This window comes from Vidua macroura, chromosome 5 (assembly GCF_024509145.1).
Source record: "Vidua macroura isolate BioBank_ID:100142 chromosome 5, ASM2450914v1, whole genome shotgun sequence".
Taxonomy (NCBI): domain Eukaryota; kingdom Metazoa; phylum Chordata; class Aves; order Passeriformes; family Viduidae; genus Vidua; species Vidua macroura.
Genome location: NC_071575.1, coordinates 10,562,823 through 10,584,910, shown reverse-complemented (window position 1 = coordinate 10,584,910; position 22,088 = coordinate 10,562,823). Strand labels below are relative to the sequence as shown.

Sequence of the window (22,088 nt, the reverse complement as noted above, 5' to 3'; positions counted from 1 at the left end):
AGTAAACAAGAGAGCGAGCGAGCGAGAGGCAGACCCGGTTCTAGGAGAGCGTGACTTTATTAGCGGCGGGGTACCGCCACCCTTCCAGCCCCGGGCTGCGCCCGCCGTCCCCCCGCGCCCCGGGGCGCGTCGCACCCGCAGCAGCGGGACGGGCTCCGAGCGGCTGCGCTGGGCACGGGCAGGAGCAGCGGGAGGAACGCACCGCTCCCCCACACCCACTGCCGCGTACCCCCACCCACGCGCGGAGCCCCGGCAGCGGCCGGCCGGGTCCCCGCGGGCCGGCGGGGCCAGCCCGGGACACGGCAGCGCTGCCCCGAGCAGCGGCGGGGCCGCTGGAGCAGAGCCGAGGAGAAGGAGGTAACCGCGGGCTCCGGGGCACAGGTGGGCCGCGGGGACAAGCGGTCGCTCCCCGCCTGCCTGCGGGAGCGGGGACACGGCGGGGGCTGCCCGGCCCCTCCGCCGCGGGCACGGGCTGCGGCAGCGCGGAGAGCCGCGGTCCTGCCGGGCCCCCGGGCCGCCGAGGTAACGCGCGGGGCTGCGGGTGACACCGGTGGGCTTCGAGCGCGGCGCCTCCTCTTCGGCCCCTGCGAGAGAGCGCGGAGGGGAAGGGCGCGGCGGGACCCCAAACTTCTTCTCTCTCTCGGGCTGCTGCGCCCGGCTGGGGGTGCCGGGGATGAAGCGGGAGCTGAGCAGAGGGGATGCGGCGGGCGGCTGGGCACGTGCGCCACCGCACCGCTGTGCCGGGGGTGTCGGTGCGGGAGGTGCCAGCGGACACGCACACGCCCACGGACACGCAACTCTCGGCGTGTTTACTCTCAGCGAAAGGGCGGGAGGGGGGAACCGCTCCTCGGGAAGGGACTCGGGAGCGGTGTGCCCGGGACCCGCGACAGCCCCGCTCGGTGAAGAAGTTCCCGGGCGGAGCAGGGGGGCAGGCGGGAAGGGCTCGGTGCCGCCGCCGCCGCTTTGAACCGCTGGCAGTACCGGCGGACAGCCCCGCCCCCGCTCCCTCCGCGGACAGCGAGGATGAGGATGGTGCTGGCGGCGATGGCCGTTCGCGGGGGCGGCGGGCGCGTCACTTACCGGCGGCCGCCACGCAGGGCCGCCCCGGTGCGCGGCGGGGCGGGCGGCGGGGAGGAGGTCGGGGATGGTCTGAGGCGGCCCCGCCGCGCCGGGGGTACTCCCCGCGCAGCCCCCTCCCCGCTGTCACCATATCGCCTTCCTCCTTCGCCTCCTCCTCCTCCTTCTGCCTGCTGGGGTGCCGGCGGCAGCCAGGCGCGGCGCGGCGAGCCTCTCCTCCCCCATTGTTCTTCCCGGTCTCCCTCTCCCTTTTTTTTTTTTTTTTTTTTTTTTTTTTTTTTTTTTTTTCCCTTTTGTTATTTGCACTCGCATAGTGTTGTTTGTCTCTGAAGCCGCCTCATGACCAGCCAAGGGATTTCACCTCGTCCTTGAGAGACAGAGAGCGAGAAGGGGGAAGGGGTGGGAAGAAGGGGGGAGAGAAAGGAAGAGCTCACCAAACACCCATCTCCCGGTCCCTCCCCGCACCTCTGGCTCTCCCCACCCCGCCAGTATCTCACTTAGCACCCCGCGCCCGGAGGAGACATGACAGACAGCGGGTAGGTGCGCGACTGCCGCCGTTTTAACTTTGTTCCTCGCCGCGGCCGCTCCCCGGGGGCGTTCGGCGCTCGGCGCCCCGCGGGGCTCCGGGGGCGGGCGGGGTGGGCTCCGCCGGCGGGGCGGGGGAGGCGGCGGGAGGCGGCTGTCAGCCCAGCTCGGCCGGCTTCCTCCCGGGCGCTCGCACACCTCCCGAAGTTTGGCACAACTTGTCACGCCCCCCCTTTCCTCCTCCTCCTCCTCCTCCTCCCCCCGTCCCTGCTCCTGCTCTGCTGCCGCCGGGGCTGGGGGCGGGCGGGGGCGGTCCGGCCGCGGTGCCCGCGCGTGTGTGGCGGGGCAGCGGCTGCTCCGCGCCTTGCCCGGGCATGGCTCAGCCCTCGGGATCCCGGCGGAGCCGGCGGACAGGAAGCTTTAAATTATTGTAATTGCCTCTCCGTGCGTGAGTGCCGAGCGGCGGCGGCCGCCGCGCCGCTGCCGGGGAGCGCGCAGGGGCGAGCGGGGGGTACGGCGGGCACCGCACCGGCACCGGGGTGGGGGGCACCGGCGTGAGCATCTTTACGTATTTCTGCGAGGCGCCTTCCTCGCTTCTGCCCGAGCAGGAGGGTGGCTCGTTGGAAGGGTGCCGAAGGCTCTCGGTTCGCTCGTTTCGGCTCTTTTGCCCTCGAAAAGAAAGCGGGTCAGGGGGGAAAAGCGACTTCCCCGTCAGGGTGCGGAGCGCGGCCACGCTCGGCCCCGCGGGTCCCTAGGCACTGGCGTTGGGAGCGAGCGCTGCCTTCTCTGAAAAGTTAGGGGACTTTATTCCAGCCCGACTGCGATCCTAGAATAACCGGAGCCGCTCGCCGGGAGGAACGTGATCGGCTTTTCCCAGGGGATGGCATGCTGCCTCAGCCCTGTACTTTGGTCAAGGGTAGAACCAATAGCGAGCTGTGGGATTTTGGGTAATAAGTGTGGGAATCTGCAAGAGGAGTAGGTCTAAGAGTGATTTGTTTTCTTACTGCTCATGAATAATGGCCTCGAGCTTTTTTTTTTTTTTTTTTTTTTTTTTTTTTTTTTTTTTTAACAAAACAGGCCAACGAAATAGGCACGTGGGAGATTTGTAGGCGTTCAACATCGCAATCATCATCATCAACAGCAGTACAGTAGGGACGTCCAGGAGGACGGTGTCTGATGAGAACCATTTTCTCAGAGAGGCTGGTATCACATGCTGGCACAGGTAGCTGTCGCTATCATTGCTAAAACATTGACCTCTTCTAAAAGGAAAGCCAGCGACATCCTAAAATTAGAGAGAAAATGTTTTTTGGTTGTTTTTTTATTTTTAGTAGAGGTGCATTTCACTCCATCTCTGTCAAAGAATGAAATACAAAGTCTAGTTCAGATTAGGAAAGGTTTGATTACAGCTGTAGAACTGTAGGATAATGTGTCCTGGCTTTCATCCTTTTAGTTTAAATCCAGCTAGCTGTGCACAGCCTTGCTGAAGTGAGCCACTCAGATTAAAACATGACTTCTTATGAGGAGCTAGTACAAAGTTTTTCTTAGGAAGAGCTAGTACAAAGATTTTCATCAAAGTATTTTGTCATCTGAAACTTACCTGAAAACAGCTATTTGTATCTGCTGCTCTTAATCCTTCCCAGACCTGGAAGATACATAATTGCCTCAGAAATTATTTATTTGTCCTGCAAGCTATACCATTTACAGCTATCAAACTGGATTTGCAGAGGGAGATATTTTAAATTTAGCTATAATATCTGTCCAGGTTAGAGCCAGCTTTGTTTTACAAGGCTTCTGCAGCTGAAGAAGGAGAGGCTGGCACAATGTGTTGCATCTTGCAAATGGATAGCATGTCTATTCTGACATGATTTGAACATGAAAACCCAATAAACACATGGTCATTATGCATGGAAATCTCACAGCAGAGCTTTCTGCTTGCACTTAGACTGTTTTGGTTGAGAGTTACACTATGAGGAGCACAAGACTTGAAAGCTGCAAGTGACTTGTGTAAACAGATGGACATTTGAGATGTATCGATGGTTTCAAGTTAATTCAGTTAACATGTGGGTGCACATGTATTTAATTTAGCCTAGTGTAAGTTTTTGTAAGCAATGGAAGCTCATATGTGCTTTTTAGAAAGAAAGTAGGAGCCTGTAGATTTTGTCTGTAGGTCTCGGAGCTACAACTGTAGAGGCTCTTAGGGATTGTGACCATCGTGTTGTCATGATCTTGTAGGCCCAGGTGAAACCTAACAGTTTTTCACTGAAGGTAGCTTGCAGCTGAATTTTGAAATGGTAAGGTACGCTGTGCTGAGAAAACATAAAAGTGCTTAAACACGTCTTCCTGCACCCTTATCGTACACGCTGCTTGCTGGCACCAGTTAGGTTGAGCAATACCATTAAACTGTCAGCCCTACTGTTTACAATGGGACAGTTCCTCAACGCTCAGGGTGAAGAAACCCAGCAGTTTTCTGTTGGTGATGGTGAAAAGGCAGCACCGCATTCCAGGGAGGTTTGTAAGTGGCAGAGCTCTCGCTGCATAAAGCACGGGAGGAAACTGGGATTTGGCATCCCCAGCAGTGCTGCTGCACAGCAGCCTGTGTGCAGGAGCTTTGTTTTTGCCTGCAGTTCCTACTTACCCTGAGATAAAACACTCTGATGTTGGCATATGATACATCAAAAAAAAAAACAAAACCACCACAGATCGTTTGTTGAAAAATAAGAACTCTGCAGCATTTAGGAGAAAGTAAATGAACAGTCCTTCTAAAAATACAGCAGTATGCTAAAATATTGCCAAAGCACTGCTCTGACGCTGTTGTAAGCTGTCATGTTTTTTGACCATTATAAATAGATTAGTATTATTGCAAGGATTTTTTTCCTATTAGCAAGGAAGTTTTCTTTTTCCTGTTTTCAACATGAAGATCCTCACATGTTCCCTGAACAGGCAGAGCTGTTCTCATACAGAAGGCAGTGGGAATGCAGGTGAAGCTGGTGAGGAAGTGGGCATCTGGACCTCACTGGAATGGCCCTCGTAAAGCCTTTAGGTCTGCTGTGCTGTAAGTTCAGGGTTTTCTTTGCAATTTGTTTTGCTTAAATTCTCTGTATCTTCAAGATGTTAGATACAGTCCAGTTAATCACTTAGGATATATTATATAGTCAAGTACAGAGCCAAATTTGGTTTGAATTGAGGCTTGAAACAAGAGTGAGCTCCTTTCTAGCAGCACTGAAGTGCTGGGGCTTTGGAGAGTTTTCTTTCTTTTTCATGTTGTGACCAGAAGCAAAGTAAATTTCCTTTCAGTTTGGTGACCAAACAGAAGGACTAGGGAAATGGGCAGTCAGATCTGCTTCATTTTGGGAAATTGGTAACAGATAACAACATTCAGGTCAAGATCAGAGCATTAGGCTTGCATTCTGCTGCTGGTCGTGCTGCACTTCTACCTGCTCTGGGCACTGTGTGGAGGGCAAGGGCTGCATGTAAAGTGGATTTCCAATGATTTATGTACAGTGGAGTCCACACAGTGCTGGCTGCACTCTGGACATCCTGGATAAGTGTCTGAGGATCACTCTTGCAGGGCTTTCCCCAGCTCTCTGGCCTCTTCAGGCTCGTGGTGAATGCACAGGGACATGCACAGCACACTCTGTGTATGTAAAGTGCCTTGTCTGAACAAGTTTTTTATTGCTTACAGAGCACTCATCCTTTCTGGCTGCACAGGTTTCTGGGTGAGGAGACCATACACTTCATGACAGCCTGAGGAGGGTCTCCTGTAATATTTCTGACAGCTTTATTTTCTGTCTCCTCCAGCCTCTTTCTTTTCCTTTGAGCTGCCAGTGTAGATTGAAACGCAGGTAATACATAAGAGTATCCTTTAATATTGGCTATTTTCGGAGGCACAAAGGACAATTACTTTCTCTTCCTACTAACCTCCTGCTGGCTTTCTCTTCCTACTAACCTCCTAGCTGCTTGGGAGGCTAGTGATTTTAAGAATACCACTTTACCCAGTGCATCAAATACGGAGCAAATCTTTGCTCACCAAGATCCCAGTTCCCACATCCCGTGGTAACACCAAAAATTGAACTTGAGTGGCCCAGAGTGAAGGCCCCTACTGTGAAGACTCATACAACCATCAGCACTTTTGAGAGTTAAATTTGATCCATTGGCCCTGAGCTGTGCTGACAATTGCCAGCTAAAAGACCTTTCAGTGAATTGTCCTTTAATAGAACTCTTCCCCTCCCCCCATTCCCATTTCCTGTTGTTCTTTTAAATAAAAAGAAATCCTGGTGACAAAGCTAAAGTGTATTCTGTCATTATTGTATGAAGAATAAAGTATTTGTCTATATTCCAAGGAAATTAATTGCCCAAGAAGTGCAGGTCAGAGGTGTTTTACAAAGATAGTATTCTTCACTACTGCAAAATCTCAAGCAAAAATCCTCACACTATTTAAATGATATATTTTCATACTAGTATTTGATCCTTTGAATGATTACAGTTAAAACACATGGGAAAGTCAGTACTGTATTAATGCTGCACTGGTCTGAGAAAGGCCACTGAACACTTAGACCAGTCTATTTTGGTCTATTTGGTCCTGAGAGAAGCTGAGCAGGCTCAGTGGGCCAGTCCAATTTGATGACATTTTGTAGCTTCTACAAGGAGCAGAGTTTTACAGAAGGGGAGCCTCATCTCGTAGAGGAGTGATTTCCATTGTTGTGTCCTGGTGCCTAGAAAGGTAATCCAGGTTTTCCTTGGAATGAGTCTGAAAGGTTTTAGGAATGCTCATGTCTAACTCAGCAGGCTTAGATTTGCCCATGTACACAGAACTTGGCTTTACCAGTCCAAGCCTAGTGAGATGTGCAAGGTATAACTGGAGTATTACTAAAATTGTATTTAAGGACTTATTTACTACTGCTCTTAGTGGCAGTGATCTTAGCTGTTGTATTTAATTTAATTTAGTTTAATTTAATTTAAACCCAGATTCTCAGCACTGGCTTTTGGGTTAAGCAGTTTAGAAGGATGGCTGGTACAGCAAAGAGCTGATGGGATAGGGTGAAATTGCCAGCTCATAGCTGAGCTCCTCCTTCTTTAAGTTGCTTTGCCCATGTTTTGGTGGAGAGGGGACAAAATTCAGCTGAACTTGCTCTGCTCAGAAGCTTTGAAACAGATTTAAATATGGCTTGCATTATCTTCAATTTCTACAGGGAGTAAGTGAACAAAACAGGTTTAAATTAAACTTAGTGCCATATTGTGGTTTGTAGCAGTCAGTCTAAAGATACATTTAATTAAACTGGTTCAATTTCTAAACTAGGACTATGGAGTCTACCTTTTCCACGGCTATAAAATCTTTGTGTATGAGCAAGCTTTCAGTGTAATGAAAAAGGCTGGGGGACACATTTGTGATCCTCAGCTAACCAATTAAATATTTACTTAATATGGATCTAGAAGTTAATTTTGCAATCTGTTTTTTTTTTTTTAATGAAAGCAAAATACCTATTACATGGCTAAGTCAGTGCCTTTAGTCAGTGAATAGAAGAGTTGCTTTTCTTAGCTGAGAACACCATTTTAATGTCACAACCAACCTTCTAGCAGGAGATTAGTCCTAATAGACCAGGTTTATACTGAAAAAGATTCAGAAACTATTAAAGAAGAGAATTAGAAAATGATACAAAATGAATGGTTTTTGAGAGATTTCAGAGCAGATTGAATTAAAGCCAGATATTCACTTCTGTATTAAAGAATTTTTTTACTGAAATGGAGAAAGTACCTTTTCTGTAACAGTGATTATTCCACCAAATCACACACTGGTGGAGTCTCCTCCATTGACTCTGGAAGGAGCCTGGGGACATTGGGGCACCCAGGGAAAGGCATCTGTTGAGGCACTCTGTGTGCTGTCCCTACGTGGCATCCAGGAACATACAACTGTCTTTTCACACAACTTATGTTGTGGCATTAAAGATCATGCTACTCATGTTGATATATAGGCAAGTGCATAAATAATATCAAGAAATGCAGTGTATGTGTCAATTACACTTCTGTTTAATAACAAATTGAACACACCTGCCAGAAAGCTATGCAAAATATATAAAAAGTGTATTAAGTTACAGAAAAGGGAATGTGTTAATGCAATATTCTACTTTACAAACTCAAGTCTGGAAGAAGAGTGTGTTCAGTAGGAGATACTGTGCTCTTTTCAGTGCTTCAGATTGATTTTATATCTGTAATTGTATGCAGGCAGCTGCCAGGAGCAGGACAGGAGGATTGTGAGGAGACGAGCGATTTGTTACAATTTTTGGAACATGGGTTTGTTTAGTGGCACTGTGGTGCATTAAGCACGCTGTGGTTGAGGTTTACAAATGTAGAGCAATTAATTAGTTCAGGTTTGGGAGTCCCACACAGGTTACTCAGTCAGTGTGTGCACAGGTGGGGTGAGCAGTGAGTTCTTGATGGAACTTGTTGCTGAGATCCGTTTTGAGCCTCCTGTAGACAGAACAGACAGGGCTGGGGTAGAAACAGTGAAGTGCTTGTCACTTCTGCAAAACAGTTTCCAATTGAAACCTGAAATTATATATATAATGAGGCATTCCCATAAACGGGGTTGCCACAGGTAAGTAGCAGTTTGCACAGGATGATGGAAGTTCTGCCACTGTAGAGGAATAATATTAATTCTCATGAGAGGCTACAGATGAGTAAATGCTGATGAATATGTACCGATGTGTATGTGAGAGTTTAGTGCTTCGGAAAGGCAGCTGACAGTTCTGGAAGCTGAAGGCCTCTCTTTGCCAGCAAAGTGCCATGGAGGAGAGCAGCCCAGTAGAAGTGTGCAGTGATCCCCTGGGATGTGTTCTGTGGGCAGCCCCTGGAAGCAGGGGTGAGGATGGGGGTCAGCTCTGCAGCCACTTGAGGCATCTCAGTAAAACATGTGCAGGGGATTCTCCAAACGCGTGTCCAGCCAGCACCCAGCACATTTAAAACCTGTGCTTGGGTACTTCACGTGGCTGCTTGCCTCCCACCCCAGTCACAAGATGCCATTAGAGCAGTTTCTCACCCTGTGTAGGACAGAATGAGAATCTCTCTGAATGAGAGCAGTGCGTGTGTTTCCATGAGGAGCCCTGGAGGGGAGGGAAGCACCTTCTTGCACCTTCTACAGATGTCCCACTGTTCTTTTAATAACTCATGCACTGTGCTGGCACAGAAAGTGGCTCCTAGTGAGAGGTAACAAGCTGAAATGGGGTAGAAAATGGAGAAACCAACGGATTCTAATCCTTAAAGTAGATTGGAGGTAAAGGCGTGGGTCCCATGGTGTGAATAGCAGCAGTAGTTGCATACCCAAGCCCCTCTGCCATGCATGCAAACACAGCAGAAAGAAGTAGCTGTAAGAGGCAAGATGGAAGAAAAATGCTGTTGTGCAATAGTAGAAGGTTTTAAGAATACGAGATTTTTCTTCTCGCTTTGCTTAGTTTTGAATTCTGTAGTTTTACATGTAAGAAAAAGGAAAATATGTCCTTGTACAACAGTACAGTTTTCTGTAATTGTTTTTATCTCAACACCTGAGTATGAGTTGTAGAGGTGTGCTTTATGGCCCTGTTTAAGAACAATATTTAATATAGGCTTAGCTTTAAAAATTCATGTAAATTAAGCAAAATATGAGTTTACACAAACGTGGTGTTAGTTAGATAAATGAGGTTTCAATGCAGCTGTGCATTTTTAAGACTGTGCAGACAGTGCCCCACTGACCTTCAGGGTGATTTAGGTGCCTGAGTCGTTTTAACAAAGGGGAAAAGAAAAAAGTTCATTTCCTAAGTTACCTGTGTTGTTAAACACTGTTCTGAAAAGCTGCAGGGACTGCCACAAGTGAGTGTGAGAGGTGTCTTCCAGGACCTCCAGTGACTGCAGGATTTACATGGGTCCCAGTTTTAAGGAGTGATACTGAGGACATTGTACATTTTTAATAATAGTAGCAGAATTTGGTCCTCTAAATCCTTCTACAGTTTTGTTTTCTTTTGTATCACTGGGGATGTTGGCCAGGTGGGGCCATGGTGACCACCTGCATGGGCAAGGCCAGTGCCAGATTGGGACAGTCCTGGTTTTGTATAGTTGAGGCTTGAAAACCTTCAGGATGGATGTGAGTTTTTTTAGGGTTTGTTAGAGTTGTTTTGGTTTTTGTTGGAGTTGTTTTTATTTAGGGTTGTTTTAGGGTTTGTTAGGGTTGTTTTGGTAGGTCATATTTCCGTGATTATATTTCAGTTTGCCTTATGGTCTTGTTAAGAACATCTAAGCATAATGGGCCTGGTTTTGTACTTGCTGCTGTCAAGGCAGAATTTGCTATTTGTTTTAGTCTATTGATGCTAAAACCTTGAGGTAGTGAGCCTGTGGTTAGCCACTTGAGTGTGCATCCACGTGGGATTTCAAAAAGTGCAGAAACAAGTTCAGCAGTCGGTGTTCAGTGAGCTTGGAGCACAGCTGTTTCCAAATCCAGCTGCTTCAAGTAAAAAAGTAGCAAAAAACTTAAAAAAAAAATCTGACTGAACTGTTGAGTGTTTTGCTATTGGTCTCCTTTTTTTAGCAGGACAAGGTTTTGTCTCTCTTAGGGTGTTCAGAAAGCGTGGAGTCTTTTCAGTGTCCTAATAGGCTTTGGTTCAGCCCCCTGTACAGTTTCCCCTGTCGAGCTTTTGTTTGTTACAGCTCCAGCTCAGGAGAGCAATGAGTGGGGTGTTTCTGTGCAGGAGCTGTGGACTTCTTTGTATTGACTCAAACACACAGTGTAAAGAAAATGGGGATGTGTGTCGGGAGGCAAATGAAAGCGTATTGTTTTTTATAAAGTGTCACCTGCAATGTGCTTCTAAACAAACCTCTGTATGGCCATGGATGGGTTTTTTTTCACTTGAAAGACACTATCTCCTCCTTCTAAACATTTGCACAGCAAAGTAATGCATTATTGCATTTTCATAAATAATTGAAAAGCAACTTAAAAGAAAGTAGGCCAAGAGGAAAAAAAAAAAAGAGAAAGTGTCGGTTTCAAAATTGAAAGAAGAAAAATATGTTTCCTTCTTGATAGCAAGTCAGTTAAATGTTATTAAATCCCATCCCATTTTCCTACCCTGACATGACCAAAGACAAATCTGAAAATTGACAGTTCCATTTGAAAGAGAGAGAAATGGGGGAAAAGGTTTTGAAACGCTGAGATTGGTTTGGATTGTTTCTCTTTTTTTTTTTTTTTCCCTTTCTTTTCCTTTTTTTAAATCCTCCCCATAAGAAAGGAATTGTGACCCCTTATCAGTTTGCAAGGCACTGAGGAGCAAGTCTCTGGAGGTCTGCGTGTTGGCTTCTCGGTGCCATTTGCCGTGCTGGGCTGTAATAATGCAAGTTATTTTAGAACTGTGCATACGTTAGTGTTCTGGCGCAGCATGATACAATAATGTGTGAAAAAGCATAAGATCACACCTTGGTGAAACTTGCAGATTTCCTGCATAATCCGACAGTGAGCTCTTGTCAGGTTTTGACTATATGTAAAGTGAGAATAAAGTTTCCAGAAGCAAAGCACAAGCCTTGGATGCATTTGGAATGGCTGGGCGGGGATTTTGGCCCTGACGTGGTTCCGAATGTGCCTGGCTCTGAGCACTTCAGTCCCACTAAAGTGGCCAGCAGCTCTCCTTTGGTGCTTAAAGTCTGGCAAATGCTTCAAGCCCTTTGCTGAATGGGAGCTTTAATTTTACTGGTGCTGAGGAAGATCTTTGCGTAAATAATTCCTTAAAACCCATCGATGACATGATCAATTTTCTGTACCATGCAGTGGGATGGATCTGGTGACACAACCAGATGTTGGCTGTGAGAATGGTTTATGGCCATGGCTCTCTTCACTGGTCTGCGGGCACGTTGGTCCCAAACTGGTGTGGCTGAGGGAAGATGGACAGAAGGGAAGTGGGAATTTTCAGTTTCCAATGCTCTCCATGCAGGATGAGGACCAGCAGGGTCTGTGCCTAGGCCTTGGGTTTTGCTGTACCAGAGGTTAGAGGGAATTGCTGGGTGAGGTTCTTCCATCAGGCAGGAAGCCTGACCAGTGAGTCCCAGCAGTCCTTTTCTGGCATGGGGATCAACAGATCAGTGATTGCCTGTGTTAATGTGTTGTTTAATATGCTTTAAAGATTAGAGCTGTTCAAAGAGTCTACCCCAGTGAAGATAAGCTTCATGCAACTGATCTGTCCTCCAGAGCAAAAAATGTGCATTCTTCTCCTGCTTTCCTCCCAGCTTTACTCTGTCTCCTTTCATTTTTTATAAAAAGTGAGGCTGTGTTTCAAGTCCCTGCCCACCGTTTCCAAAATGTGTGATATATTTGTTAAGGATTTGGAATTTGGGATGCTTCGATATAACTTTGTGTAGGTTTTGTAGAAACACCTGACATGTGTGTTTAGTTCCTAAACACCTTCTGTGCTTGATTTATCCTCACAGGTTGTCAAGGTATTCAGATGACCTGAAACTGAGGAAGTGAGAGGGAGCTCAGCTGGCAAAAGTCTGACATTGAGTCTGACTGCGGCTCAAATTTGTTTTGCAGAGTTGAGCCCAGGCTGCGTAGGCGGTGAAGAAAGCCTTCTTCACTTCACCATTGTATCCAAAAAACTCTGAGCAGCTTGGTTTTTTTGCAGGTGATGATTAACCTAGTTAGCTCACATTGATTCCATCGGGTGACAGTTCTCCTTGGAGGAGGCATGGTGGGAATTTGTGAGCCTGGGTTTTTTGGTGGGGATGCTGTGGTGGGAGGTCCTCTTTGGGAGGACCTTTGGGAGGTTCTTTGGGAGGTCCTCTCAGGCAGAAAAATCATGACTTGGCCATCTGACCACCATGCACAAGTTACTTCTTTACATTTACCACTGCTGTTGGCCATGGCTCAGCAGCTTGGCTTCTAGCGGAGCAGGTTCAGAACTTTTACCCTCATTGGGTATATTTTTAAGGTCCTGTTATCACCAGTTATGATTATCAGGGGCAGGCAGATCTTGAGGCTAGATATGTGGAGGATTCTCCCAAACCAGAGTCCCTGTCTGTTGTCACAGAATTTCCCTTCCCTTTGGCTGTCCTGGCAGTGTCACCTGGGGTGAAAGGCCAGCCCTGTGTGTCCTGGGAAGTGTCTTGTCTAGGCTGAAGGAGGGCTTTCTGGGCAGAAGACAGTCATGCTGTTGATGCAGCGCAGTGTGCATCATTGTTTGTGTTATTACTGTTTTACATTTGTATTTGTAAGAGGAGCATATTGATGACTGCGTGTTAAAACTCTGTCTTTTAGTGCCTTGCTTTCTTTCCGAAAAAGGAAGAAAGCTACATTCTTACTTGGGAAAACACAGAATTACACTGGAGCTGTGTTCGTACATGATCAGATACAGGCAGATTAGGGCACGGTGTATAAATTGCCTTCGTGTTCGTTGGGTTAGCAGCTGTCAAATAAGTGATTACAGGCATTGGCATCGCTTTGCTTCCCATAATCGCTGTGAAACAGGGATGGAAATGTAACAGATGCCATTTAATATGGACCAGCACTCAGGTTCTGCCTCTGGGTCTGGCTCTTCTTGCCTCATGGCCAAAGTTTCTTAGCATCTTTTTTGCTTTAATTCCTCAGTGCTTATAAATGGAGATAATAGTGCTCGCTTGCTTTACAGGAGATTTCTGAGGCTGTTTGGTAAATCATTTGGGATCCTTTGATGAAAGATAGGAAGTATATGCTAGAGCATTAGTGGTGAGGTTGAATTGAAAAATTCTGTTGAGATTGAGGAAAATTACTGCTCCTAGATGAGCTTTGCTTTGCTGGGTGGTGTTAAACTTCTGCAGGAAGTAATTTTTTCAGAGACTGTGTTGGGGTGTCATTTCCTGGGATTTTTTAATTTGTTAACTGACAAGGCTTTTTGATACCAGGCACTACACTTGAAGTCCTGTTGAAGAGCAAATGAAGTGTTGTGATGCTATTTTTTGCAACATAGGAGTCTATGGTGACTCATTTAGTGTTTGTAATGCCTGTGACAGATTAAAAAAAAAAAAATGAAATCAGTTATTCCCAGTGAGATGGATACACTCAGCCAGACCCTATTTGAGAATTATTTGCTGCACTGTTAAGACCAAAGTACACATCTTCCCCCTCCCCCACCAAAAGAATCCAGCTTATCATGAAATGTTTATCAGAGCCATATAAACATTTCTCGACTGCCGAATATTGCAGGGAAATTCTTTTGGTCTAACATATGCAAGCAAAACTCTTCACAGATTTTTTTTAAAAAAATATAATTAGCTTGGTTGCAGCCCTACTTATTACCAAGCATGCCAGCATCTGGCAAGGGTACGGCGATCTGGGAATTCACTGCTTGAAGCCTTGGAACAAAGTGTTCTGATCCGACCCCAGGCAGTGAGTCCAGGACTTGAACTGGAATCTTCAGGAGCAGAGAAGTCTTAAGTGTCTGGAAAATTGGCCTGTTGAGTCACCACACAGGCACTAAAACAAAACTAATTTTAAGCAGGTCAGAGTTCAGTGATTCCCTCTGGAATCTAATTTTTTTTTCCCTAAAAAAAAAGAAGTCTCATGTTTTAAATGAAAAGGGTCAAAGTTGATGCACTGCTACAATTTTTGAATGCTTTCCCTTAAGAACAGCCACCCAGGCTAGGATTAGCATGAAGGGCTGCTAGGCTGGCACTTCAGTGTCTGGGTTAAAAATATTTTAAAGCAATAAATGCAGTCAGAACAGAGAGAGAGAGATCCCTGGGAGCCTTCCTATTCAAAAATGTGTAAGCTCAGGGCAGCAACTGCAATGTAATTTAGGGCAGTATATGCTTCATAGCTTTGGAGAATATTGCCTCTTGTTAATGTTGCATTGGAGGACAGTGGGATAGTAGTAATTTTAGAAAGGTGGTATTCCTGTTTGTTTTACATTGGAAACTTCAGAATAAATGAAAGGAAGCACCAACTGAGGAAGAAGCGTGACTGCCGAAAGCCAGCAGTGAATCCATCTCTGAGCAGGCTGTAGGAGCGGCAGGGGAAAGCGGGCACAGAAACATTTTCCTGGGAGTGCAGCTGCAAAAGGAGCGCAGCAGACAAAGGCAGAATCAGGTACGTACTTTAAAAGGCGTGTGGGCAAACTTCAGCCTGAGAGCCCAGTGAGGAGCCTGCTTCCGTTAAATGACAGAATGTTTGGGGGATCGAATGACAGGACATTGTATTGCTTTTCCATTGCTGAGGGAGTGGGACTGTCTGTGAGCAGGGGTGATTCAAATAGCTGTTCAGAAAAGTGTGGCTTGCGAGAGGGAGGGAGATTTTTCCTTCCCATTTCTTTATTAAGATCATTTCCTTCTTTTCCCCTTTGGGTCTTGCCAAGTTTGCTTTACATTTGCAAGTGAAAAGGATGGGTCTGGGCTACCCAAGGAAGCTTGGATCCAAGCTCTGTTTGTGTCAGGCATCGTGGGCTTGGTGATCTCTGTTTATCTCTGAGGAAATAGTCCTGCTTGCACAACAGGGCAAATGCAATGTGCAGATGTCAGAGCTGCTAGAGCAAAGAAGGCTGTCTAGGAAAAGCCATGCCAAACCTAATGGTGGAGTGGAAAAGGAGCAGCTAGGACTTCTGGCTTCCCCCTGTGCCTTTCCATGGCTGTAGGAAAATCTCCAGGCCAAACAGAAAGCTCGTTGTTCCTCGTAGTGAGCTGTAACTCATGCCAACTGTTCTGTTGATAGGAGGATATTTTAATGAATGTTTACCCATGTAGGGGTGCAAAGATTTGTGTGCTCTGGTCACCACTCCAGTAGTCAGAATAGTCTGTGAAATAACACTGCTTCCACAGGACTTTCCCTTCAGTGTGTAGGAATAGCTGAGAATGTGGCTTTTGGAGTGAAGGAGCTATAAAGCTTGAATTTATTAGGAGAACGGCAGCCTGCCTTGCTACTACATGAAGTTATTGGAATGCTTCTCCCATGTTATTCCTGCAGGTATAAATGGCACGGGGATTTAAATGGGAGGATGTGTGAGGCTCTGAGATCCAATTTGTCTTCCAGGTTACAACAAGGCTCCATTTTTCCCAGGCTTAACAAGTAGCAACCATAGTTTACTAAAATATTTATTTATATTTAGTGAAAACTTTCTGACACACAGTTGGTTGTGCATTTAAGATCACAGTTTATAGCCCTTTGAAGTCTGCATGTCTGAAGGAAAGAGGAATGCTTAGGAGAAGCTGAACTTGAATTAATTGTGGAGGCAGATACAGATTGAATTTCCTGTGTGGCTCATTTTGCTAAGGGAGTAAGTCAAGAAATGAGGAATGCTAGGCCAACTTGTATCACAACAGGAGGTGGTGCAGCTTTAGTGCAGAATAGCCTGGTTCACTGAATCCAAATTATTGATCAGTTCTCCAAACTTCAGGGATGATGGTGGTTCTGAAGAAAAACAGTTAGTTTATGATTTGTGTAGCTTTATGATTTGCAGTTGTGAAGGTGGGATAAATCACACAGGCTTCCAGCCCTGAAACTTTAATCTGCAGTGATTTGAAACTTGAAAATGACAAAATATTTAAAGGTTCGGATTTATATTTTCCTTTTTGAATAATGTGGTTCTTCTCACTAGATTGCGACCCAGTGGAAACTTTGCCATAAGGAAGAATTTTAGGGAGCCAAGAGGCAAAATATGTTTTGGGCAGCTCCCAAATACGGTGTTCTTTTGTTTGTTTGGACTCTGCATTTGTAATTCCACAGTTGTCCTTGCATCCAGCCCCTTTTAAATCTTCTCTTAGCACAGGAGAGTTGCAGCATGTGCATGCTGTGCTGATCCTTTTTGTTTAACTCACAATGCTTTGCTCTCAAACTGGCTATCAGAATATGATGGGTCAACAGGATCATTCTGTTTAGCATGAAGCACACCTGAAATATCTCCTTAGGTAGTGCTTGTGATTTCTCAGCAAATATTCAGCCCAGTGGGGAGCTGCAGGACTCACCTCCATCTCCCAAGGGTTAACAGTAACCTATAATAATAATCTTGTGGCACAAAAATGCTTCTTTTTATGCATTACCTATTTCCAGAGGCCTAATTTAGGTTTTGTATCAAAATGGATATCACAAACACTTGAGCTTCCTGCTGGGAATGAAAGTGCTACCGGGAGACTCCGCTCTCTGTTATTCCCACGGTGTCCAGGAGGGGTGAGGAGGCGAGGAAACAATTGCTGATATCTGTAGCAGTAAGTATAAATAGTAGCAGGATGGGTTGCAAAGGTAAAATGCTTTGACAGTGTTTGTGTCAAGGTCTGGCCCTTGCTTTTGGTTAGAATATATCTACGTGTGTGTGTAAATATATGTGTTTTCATACTGGGGCCAAATTTACATGTCGACAAGAAGAAAGTTGGGTATATTTTATAACTGCACAAAAATTCACCTGTCATCAAAAGAAAAGGGTATTGTTATGGTGTAAAATGGGATTTTGTACTCATGCTTAAATACACAGGCAGCTGTACTCAAAGGTCAGCACACGTGTGTCCCTGCTGTCTCCATGCATGTTTCATGCCATATTCTGCTGTAGATACAATGGAACTGTTTCCATCACTTACTTTCCTCAAGGATCTTTCTGTTGAATGCTTTCATGTAAAAAAATCGAGTTTGGATATTTTGTTGTTGTTGTAAGAAGTTGGAACAAGGAAAACAAAAGCGAGATTAAACTTTTTTCTTTTTTTTTTTTTTGTGGTCAAATATGCTTGCTGAACACCCAGACAGTTTCTCTGTCCTTGGTATTGATTTTCCATTGGAAGCACATGTGGAGGAGAATGAAGGTTTTAACAAAACCTATAAAACACTCATGTTCCTGAATTTCCTGGCAGTTGCTATTTTCCCTTCTCTTTTTTGCAAAACTTGGTTATGTCAAATTTGTCCCAAACCATGCCTTCTCCTCTCCCTGATCCCTTCTTTGGGCAGGAGGGTGATTCCTGTGGCAGGAGCCATTCTGCTGTCTCAGCCTCTGGAGGGAAGGAATTCGACAGCTGGCTGGACATGAGCCAGCAGTGTGCCCAGGTGGCCAAAAAGGCCAATGGCACCTGGCCTGGATCAGGAATGGTGTGGCCAGCAGGAGCAGGGAGGTCATTCTGCCCCTGTACCTGGCACTGGTGAGGGCACACCTCAAGTGCTGTGTCCAGGTTTGGCCTCTCAGTTTGGGAAGGATGTTGAGATGTTCGAGCACATCCAGAGGAGGCAATGAGGCTGGAGAGGGGCTGGGAACACAAATCCTCTGAGGAACAACCTGAGGGAGCTGGGGGTGTTCAGCCTGGAGAAAAGGAGACTCAGGGGTGACCACACTCTACAACTTCCTGAAAGGTGGTTGTGGTCAGGTGGGGTTGGTCTCTTTCTCCAGGCAGCAGCTGACAGAACCAGAGCACACAGTCTCAGGCTACACCAAGGGAAATATAGGTTGGATATTAGGAAAAGGTTTTTCACAGAAAGGGTGATAAAGTATTGGAATGGTCTGTAGGTACAGAGGTTGTGGTGCTTGGGAGTGGGGCTGTGGCCCAGCCTCATCCCTGATTGGCTCCAGCTGTGCAGGACAGGTGAGCAGCATTGAAGGGAAGAGCCATGGAGTGCCCAGGTGCACTGACCAACCCCAGAGGGAACAGAGGGCACACAGGTGCAGTGCAGCAACACCAGGGGTATAAAAGGCTGGGCTGAAGGACAAGAAGGGCAGCAGCTTGCAGCCTTCTGAAGTGGGGTGGTGTTACTCTGTGTGGGCGGCTTCCAGAAGCCTTCTGGAGAGGTAAGGTGATGCTCTGTTTGGAGTGAAGCCTTCTGAAGTTGTATGGGGACAGTCTGTGTATCATGGCTGTCTCAAGTGTGGCGTGTGCTGTGACAATGGCCTACCTGGGGAGGTGGTAGAGTCACCATCCCTGGATGTGTTTAACAAAGACTGGATGTGGCACTGGGTGCCATGGTGTAGCTGAGGTGCTGGGGTTGGGTTGGACCCGATGACCTTAGAGGTTTCTCCCAACCTGGTGACTCTGTGTGTGAGTTCCAGGGTTCTTGTTGCTCTAGTCCAGTGGGTTCAGGTGCTGAAATTTGGATGGGGTGAAAAGTGTTCCCCTGATCTGCATGCCCCTGTGGGTGTTGATACCTGGGCTCTAACTGGGTATGAGGGAGAGAACAAGAATTCTGCCCAGTCCCGGGTGCAGGTCTGCCTTGGCCAGTCCGCAGGCTGTCCAGGCTGGGTGTACAGTGAGCACCTGGAGGGTGCATGAGTGTGTGTGTGTGTGCTGCCTTCAGTGCCGTGGGGACAGGGAGGGCAGAGCCAGGCCAGGCTGGGTGGGATCTGTTCCCCTGGTTTGGACCCTGCACAGGTATTTTTGTGTTGGCCTTGCCCAAGCTGCCTGGCTGAGCACCCAAGTGGTCCTTAAGGAGAGCAGTGTTGGCCCACCTGGGTGCAGGGGTGAGTGTGGGGTAGGGCAGAGAGCACGAGCACAGTCCTACTCTGCCTCTGCCATGCTGGGGAACTCTCTTGACCTTTTGTTCCTTGGTTTTGTCATGCTTAAGGATGTACAGACTTAACCATCACTCAGGGATTTTGCAAGAATTAATTAATTACCATTTCAACCAATCTGAGGACTCATAACCCTAAATAAACAAGAACTTAATCAGTTATTTTTCTTTGTATTTATGCTATAGGAAAAATCCACTCATTTATTTCCAAGCACATGACACACAAAAGCTATCTTCACACTTCTGAGTGGAACTGGGGCTTGATGCCAAGGCTTTTTTTTTCCCCTAGAGAATATGGTATATTCATACACTCAGATCGAATGGTACAACCTTACGGTTTCGCTTGGGAGGTGGAGATTTTTTCTTGCTGTGGTTTTGTACTTGGAAACTGTAAATAGCTTCTCTTTGGTTAAGTTCTTTGTCCTCATGACTGCACCCATTGCCAATGTCCTTCAGCATGTGAACTTGATTTTTTTTTGGAGTAGCTCTAACTAGTAAATGGGATGTCTTTCTCCCCCATATTTCCTGCCATCTTCTTCTGTGTTAATTATTTGGCTTAAAGACTCTGGTTATTAGGGAAGGAGAATGGAGAAAAAAAATACAATAGGGGTGCTTATCAGCTTTTATCCTCTTTCTTTTGTGTGTGGAGAAGCCCTTGAGTGTATTAATTTGGGAATTAGGAGTAACTTCTGTCCCACGCCTGATGCAGCCCTACAGAAAGGCCATACAGTGCCCTGCTCTAATGTGGAACATGGAGGCACAACAGAGTGAAGGAAGTCAGAGTTTGTGACTCTGTATTTGCCATCATATGGGAGCTCAATCAGAGCTAAGGGCTTTTTTCTTTTGTGTTTTAATTTCCTTTGTTTTAAGAAAGTATTTTTTAAATGAAGTGGGGGAGGAGAGTAATGTGCCACTGACATGCTTTGGGATCTAAGGCTCCTGTGGACCCCATAGGATGTCAATGGACTCATTAAGATTTAGCTAAGTTTTATGCATTATTCATAATATACATTCACAGCATGCACCCTAAAGACTGTCTCCTGTGAATGCTTAGTCAGAATCATTTGCATTCTGTATTATGGATCCATAATATAAAATACATTTAGCTACGTTTTGTGTATTATCCTTTACACTTATTTCCAGCCTTTACTGTTCTGGCATATGCAGTGAATGTTTAAACAATAACATGCAGTTATGTTTTGTTGCTCTATATAAACTAATGCATAATAAGGACCCTGATGAAAATTAATTATTGCATAAGAGCAATGGACAGCTTTTTCCTCTTTGTAGCTTCAGTGACATTTTAAACTTACTTTTCTAACGTGTTTAAGAAGTGTTTTAAATTCTGGGCTGATATTTTGTAAATTTTGTATTTCAAATACACACAAAAATCATTTTTGATGTGCAAGGTTGGCAGGTGATAAAACATCAAATTGAAGCTGAGATGCTTAATAATCATAAGAGTCTTTTGCTGTGAGTTTACTCTAATCCTACGAACATTATTTCTGCTGTACATGACAAGACGAAAGAATCAACAAAACACCACATCAGAAAATTAATTCTCTTCCTGTCATCTAAAGCATTGAAGCTCCTCTATTTTCTTTTTCTCAGCTGCCAGTACGTCATGGTGATGGGTCTGATCTCAGCTTTGCACTGATCCACAGAGTGGCCCAGACATGTTCCTTATACACCTCTGCCTTAGTTTCCCCATGGGAAATGGTGCTCCCTAAATTCCTCTGTAGGAGCTGTCTGTCTGGATTTACTCCTTCAGCACCCTGCCACTGCTAGGAGAGAGTATTCCTGTTGGGAATGCTGCTCTTGTAAGAAAATGGGATTTCTTTTAAGGCCAAGTTACACTAGGGGAAGACAGAGGCATGAGGATTATCCTCCTTGTGCAGAATTGGTTAGGGGATTGCTTTTGTGATGTGTCTTCCTTTCTGGGGACCATGGTAATATTTCTAGTTGCTGGAGCTTGCACATGAAAACACCAAATGGGCAAAATCCAGGATCCTGTGGCATCCTTTGCAGATCCTTTTCACTTGGGGTACTGCCCCTCTGTGTGTTCAGGACATGGGTGGTGTCAGCCTTTCACCCATTTCATTTTTCAGGGAAGTTGTGCAGGTTGCAGAAGAGCTGTTGGGATGGTGATGCCCTTGTCTCAGGGGCCTGGCTCACACTGGGCAGAGAGGTGCCTTGAGACTAAATATACACTGTATACACAAGGGATAGAAGTGACTTGCTGCGTCAAGTTCTTTGCTGATGTTGTAATACTTGATTAAAAGCCAGTGCTTATCAAAACACTTCAAAAAGTCTCGATACCACATAAGATTGAAATGGGTTTTTTTCCCATCGTAGACTTTAAAGCAGGAGAATGTTTTGGCAAAGTACAGTAAGGAGGAAAACAGTTGGTATAAAATTAATTTAAAATCCTAAGGATTATTTATATTTACTTTTTTTTCCCCGCTGGGTCTTCAAAGCTACCTTTAGGCAGCATGCATACAGCATGCCCTGAGGATACAGTAGAGAGTTAGCAAGGATTTTGCTGGGGCCTAGGCAAAGTGGAAACATGCTAACCTTTGGTCCAGAACTGTCTCTTGAGCTCTCAGAGTAACACCTAAAATACAAACACTTTGCTGCCTTCCTGCTCAAAAGAGAGGACCAGTTTTTCATCAGAATTTTTTACTAAGTGAACTGAGAATTGTAAATTTGTATATACATGTATTTTGCAGTATGCCATTGCTGTTACTTGTTTCTTTTGCTTGCCTATTGAGAGTAACAGTTCATGATTTTTAAGTCAGCATAGAAAAATATATTTGTTTCTTTTAGGTAAGATGTGATGGAGTGGAGTATTCTTCTCTGTGTGTGTTGAGTGTAATAATGTGAAGTAAGAGTAATCATTGTAGAGGGAGTGTAATCTCTGAGAGCAAATATTACTGGATGCATTGCCAGGTCATTTTATGTCCTGTGGAGCAAAGCTACCTTTCCATCTTGGCTGATGCATACAGGGGACAGGAAGGAAAGACAGATGATCTGAGGCTGA

At 45.9% G+C, this 22,088-nt stretch overlaps 1 protein-coding gene across 2 annotated transcripts in view; it reads left to right on the top strand.

Moving 5' to 3' along the window:
- The first annotated feature begins 1,542 nt into the window (after window positions 1-1,542).
- Window positions 1,543-22,088, top strand: part of SOX5 (SRY-box transcription factor 5) — a 611,216-nt gene continuing 590,670 nt past the window's right edge. Inside the window, exon 1 of one of the 2 annotated variants that reach the window (XM_053977622.1) lies at window positions 1,543-1,613. The gene's annotated coding sequence lies outside the window, so the exon portion shown is untranslated. Of the gene's footprint in view, window positions 1,614-1,989; window positions 2,033-22,088 lie in introns of those variants that run through there. The other variant, XM_053977623.1, reaches the window with a different exon arrangement.